This window comes from Drosophila serrata, unplaced genomic scaffold, assembly GCF_035046125.1.
Source record: "Drosophila serrata isolate PLE 108 unplaced genomic scaffold, ASM3504612v1 contig_18, whole genome shotgun sequence".
Lineage (NCBI taxonomy): Eukaryota > Metazoa > Arthropoda > Insecta > Diptera > Drosophilidae > Drosophila > Drosophila serrata.
The window spans coordinates 1-5,625 of record NW_028256916.1 but is presented as its reverse complement, the minus strand read 5'-3'; the positions used below and the strand labels follow the sequence as shown (position 1 = coordinate 5,625).

General features: G+C 45.1%; 1 pseudogene across 1 annotated transcript; it reads right to left on the bottom strand.

Moving 5' to 3' along the window:
- Nucleotides 1–2,535: 2,535 nt before the first annotated feature.
- On the bottom strand, nt 2,536–3,809 carry LOC147645094 (uncharacterized; annotated as a pseudogene). The gene has a single exon (XR_015270720.1). The product of XR_015270720.1 is annotated as an uncharacterized LOC147645094 (transcript).
- Between the last annotated feature and the right edge of the window lie 1,816 nt (nt 3,810–5,625).

Below are 5,625 nucleotides of genomic sequence, written 5' to 3'. Positions count from 1 at the left end.
ATCGACTTATATGTAATTTCGTCAGTTTCTATGCTGGACTGGATTACATGATTGAGCCGGTATACATCTTTGTTCTTGGCAGCGAGAATCGCTCGTCCACTGAGCCAATCGTGATTCCTATAATTTATTCGGATATCGGAGAACACTTTTTGGATAAGTCCTTCCTTCGCTGTAACTAAATTACAGAAATTCTCGGGCAATACTATTTTTCTCGACGTCTCATTGACTGGCAGCTTTCCGTTCCCCGTGTCCAGTAGCTGTCGTGAGAATACGTCGGTTGAGTCATCGTTCTGTAACTGGACACGCTTATTCGTCTTCAACTCTAATGTAAGTACATGTTGCCACAATATAGAATATTTTAGGCACGTTGCACGTAGGAGTCTCGATGATTTGCATGTTTAACGGCAACTTCAGCGCTGAATGAGCAGTTCTCCCACCAGGTAACAATGTCGCAGCGATTCCAGATGAAGCAAGAGCTAAAGCTATGTCCTTGTTAGCTCGAACCGTAGCTATAATCAATATAATGAGGAATGTTTTCCCCGTTTCTCTTTAAGCTTCAGCTACCCTTGCCCTGTCGCGTTCATTATTTTGAGAGAATCAAATCGATTGCTGCAGAACGCGACTGCCTAACTCTCAATCGTTTTCTCTCAAGGCTATCTGCTCGTCTTTCTGCTGATTCCGCGTTGTGCATCTGCATTGCTCTCACTCAGTCTCTCGGACGGAGACCCGTTCTTCGTCAGTCATATTCGTAATTTTACATCTTTTTGCTTCTGTATTGCGAGTAAGACGACCCAAACTCGACTTCTTGGGTGGCATGACTTCGTTTCTTACTGAACCTGAACAAAAAAATGAAATTTTTATCTCCAATTTCTTCTTTCAATATGTTTTGAATGTTTGACAGGAAATGCTTCAATTTAGCTGGCTGCCTGTAGAGCAGTAGGGGCACGGAGAAACGCGAAAAAAAACTGATATATTCGCAAACGCAGATAAGCTATCAACATCAAAAGCAGACAATAACCGAGCTGGAACCTCAACGCATGTTGTGTTAAAATTTGGTCTTAAACGGTTCAGAACTTTTCAAGTCTATAAAGGAAATATCTTTGGGTGCAGTCCCCATTTGTTCCCAAACATTTTCCTGCAGGAGTAGAATGCAATGCTTGCTTTCCTTACTCTTTCTGCAATGTTATCTTTCCATGAGAGCTTTTTATCCAAAATAACTCCTACATACTTCGCTCGCTCCGATAGTTTTAGTTCCATGCCGTTAATACTGGGCATGTTGAAGGGTGGTTAGTTCTTCGTGTGAAGAGCATAAGTTCCGTTGTAGTGGGGTTGATACCTAGTCCGCAGGTTTTTGCCCATTTATTTAATCGACCAAGCGCACCCGTCATTATTTCGCTAATAACGTCAGGGTATGGTCCTGATACTAGCAGTACTACGTCGTCCGCGTATGCAACTGCTCTAACTCCACTCGTATTGAGATCTGTCAATATAGCGTTCATATTTGTGAGCCAGAGTAGGGGCGATAGTACCCCGCCCTGAGGTGTGCCTCTCTTCACAGTTCGCCGCTCAGTTCGGCTGTGATCGTCCTGCTCTTTAGCATGACCCCGATCCACCCCCTGATGCCTCTCTCAATACCTAGCAAGTTGAGGGAGCCCAGGATAGAGTCGGGGTTCACGTTATTGAACGCGCATTCGATGTCTAGGAAGGCTGCCATCGTGTATTGTTTGTGTTGTAATGTCTTCTCGACATGATGTACAACTACGTGTATCGCTTTTTCCGTAGTTGTATCCGAGAGTTGATGTCCTTCTAGAGACTCTCGGATGTGGACGTCCAGGAGTCTCTCTAGTGTCTTCAGGGTGAAGGAGGTGAGACTTATCGGTCTATAATCCTTTGCTAGGATATGCCCCCGTCTGCCCGGTTTCGGTATAAAAATGACTTTAGCCTCTCTCCACAGCAGTGGGATGTGCGTCAGTCTTGAACAAGCTTCGTAAAATGGCTTTTAGCCATTTGCAAATGCTATCCTTGGCTGATTGTAGCATTGCCGGTATTAAGCCGTCTGGGCCCGGAAAGAATTATCGAAGGAATCTATTGCCCACTGTATTCGCTCAGTGGTAATGATGTCTTTCGTAGGTGTGTCCATTTGAGTGTTCGTTCCCTCCTCGGGTTCCGAGCTCACTCTTCGGCTTCCTGGGAAGTGGGTGTCAACTAGTAGCTCTAGTGACTCCTCAATTGTCGTCGTAGCAGAGCCGTCTGCTCTGTTAATCAGGGTAGGGCTTATGTGCCTTTTGGCGAGAATTTTGCTTACTCTCGCCGTGTCCTTTATGCCTTCCAGTGAATCGCAGTAGTTTTGCCAGGACTCTTTCTTGGCCTTGTATACTGCCTTCTTGTAAATTTGTTGTGCCTCTTTGTATGTTCCCCAATCCCGGGTTACATAGCTGTAGTTAAAGGATTTTCTCGCGCTCTTTCTGAGCTCGCTTAGTTCCTTTGTTCCAAATTGTTCCAATCCGTCTTACGGGGCTTTCTTCTTGGCACCTGTTTCTTAACTGGTGTCGTTATTTCAAAGAAAATGTATCTATGGTCTGAGAAAAAGTGTTCCGTCGATACCCTCCAGTTCTCGACCCTGTAATTATTTTGTTCTATATGTAATGTGAGGTCTAACACCTCTTCCCAACCTTGAAAATTTTCCGTGCTCGGAAAGATGAAGGTCGGCGTGTTACCCTTATTACATATCGTAACATTCCTACAGATAATATTGTCAAAGAGTGACTCACCTCTTTCGTTGGTCTCCTAACTCCCCCAGAGCGTGTGCCTCGCATTCGCATCACACCCGAGCACCAGGGACGTCTTTATCACTTCCGCCCATTGTAGAAGCTTGACTACCGGCTCAGGCGGGGCCGGCTCGTCATGGGCCATGTACGTCGATGATATGGTGACTCCGCTCCCATCCGCCGTCACGAATCTGGCCACTGCTAGGTCAGGTGTGCTGAGATTGGGACAGAGAAAAGCATTAAAATGATTCTTAATTACAATGCAAGCTCTCAACCTACCATTCGAGTTTGTGCACAGAAGTGTGTATCCTTGGATTCTCAGTCCAGCGACTTGCCCGTCCCTGGTCCAAGGCTCCTGTGGCATCAGGAGATTTGTCGTCGATGACCATGTCGTCCAACAATTAGTTGGTGTCATCGATCTCATCCAATATCATCTCGTCCGGCTCGGCCAAGAAGACCATTATCTTGGCCTTCCTGATGCCGTACCGGACCTTGTGGTCATTGGCCTGCAGCTGGGGCAGACAGCGCTGGTTTATCAGCAGGAGGAAAGGCTGGCTCGCCTTCATTTCCTGTTCTGCTCTGAGGATGGCCCAGTCCTCTGTATGAATGTCTGGGCTCTGGGCTCAGACAAGCAATCACCCTCGCATGGTCAGTTTGCCCCTTTTGTAACCAGATGCGAGCTCTGGGTCTCCTTGGGATCTCCCTGGCGTAGACTAGCCTAATCCTAAGGCCAGCCCATGTATCGCTAATCTTAGCCCCACACTCCGCCAGGAAGCTTCGGGAGAACCCGTCGGCGCACCTGATTACCCGGTGCCCTCTGACCACGTCTGAGGAGTCGAAGGAGGGAATGGGGCCAGTCGGCATGCTAACCAACCTGTCGGTCACCATGTCGGCCAACTTGGCCTCGATCTCCTCCCACTTCTCCGACAATAGGCGACCGTCGTCATGTAGCTCGTCCACCAGTGCCATAGCCAGACTGTCTCTGGCCACCTCGCTAAATTTCTTTGCCTTGCTGACAAAGTTAGTCGCACGCGGCTTACCCTGTGGGTCCTTCGCTCTGTTAGGTGCGCTTTCGCTCACTTCCTGTGAGCGAATTTGCTTTGCCTTCGAGGGCTGGAACGCCGCCGGGTTTGCCGCTTTGTACTGCTAAATTCCGAGATCTCCGCAAGGAATTCGGCCTCGTCCTCGGCATCCCGAGGGTCAGTTTTGCCCTCACCCTCGTTCTTGGCTATCTTACCGAGAACGAAGCGGGCTCTGTTGACCCTCGCTCGTCTCTGATGGTGAGACATTTTCGCCATCTCTGAGGTGGTGTCCCCCTGAGCCCCACCTGTGTGTTTAGATTGGGGAGTGCTACTTGCCCTCCCCTCGGATTGCGACTCTTCCTCGTCGGTCTCCGATGCAATGTGAGATGCAGCGACCAATCTCGGCCTCTGCATCTCCTTCTCGTCCTTCGTTGACAGTTTTTGGGGTTTATCCTCTCCCGGGAGTTCCGAAGCTCGGTTTGTGGAGGTCATTTCAATTCATGAACGCCCGCTTTGCTCGACCTGGCAAGCGCAGCGGGCCAGAGGGGGTTTGGGGCTTTGAAAACAGGTCGACCGCAGCTTCGCCCCAAAACTGCGGCAAGGCCACTTACAACCCAGGGTTGCCTGGCCCTGGGAAGGCTCCGTGCAGACACAGCTGGATTAACCCCTCAGCTGCGAACCTGGAAGTCAGTGTGCACGGGTCGCATCACACACCTGACTTGAGGGGAGGCTGATTAAAGACTGCCTAAGTCCGCCCGACTACAATTGGTCAGCATCTCCGCCCTCGCTTGGAGAGTATAGTCGCACTACCGATGGTGTACACAGTTACGGCGGATGACACAGTCATCCGTTGATCCCCCTGTGCACTCTATCGGCTGACGGCCGAGAAATTAGTACAATAAAAAATTATTGTTTTTTCAGTTTTCAACTGAATTTGATCAAATTTGAGATATAGCCATTTCATATAAATACAATTTTGTTTACATTTTTAATGAAAATCGGACTATTATATCCTATAGCTCCCATAGGAACGATTGAGAAATTAATAAAACTAAAAATTATATCATTTTCAGTTTTCAACTGAATGTGATAAAATTTGAGAAATAGCCATTTCATATTATTCTACAATTTTGTGTAAAATTTTATGAAAATCTGACAACTATATACCATAGCTCCCATAGGAACGATCAATAAATTAATACAATTAAATATTATTGCTTTTTCAGTTTTCAACTTAATTTGATCAAATTTGAGACATAGCTATTTCATATTACATTTCAGTTTTGTTTAAATTTTTTTCTTTGAAAATCGGACTACTATATCCTATAGCTCCCGTAGGAACGATCGAGAAGTTAATAAAATTAAAAATTATATCTTTTTCAGTTTTCAACTGAATATGATCAAATTTGAGATATAGCCATTTCATTTTACTCTACAATTTTGTGTACAATTTTATGAAAATCGGACTTCTATATCCTATAGCTGCCATAAGAACGATCGAGCAATTAATAAAATTAAAAATGATAGATTTTTCAATTTTCAATAAAATTTGATCAAATTTGAGATATAGCCATTTCATATTACACTACAATTTTGTTTACATTTTTTTTTGAAAATCGGACTACTATTTCCTTTCATAGGAACGATCGAGAAATTAATAAAATTAAAAATTACAACTTGTTCAATTTTCAACAGAATTTGATCAACTTTGAGATATATACATTTCGTGTCATTCTACAATTTTGTGTAAATTTTTTTTGAAAATCTGATTACTACATCCCATAGCTCCCATAGGAACGATCAAGAAATTAATACAATTAAAAATTATATCTTTT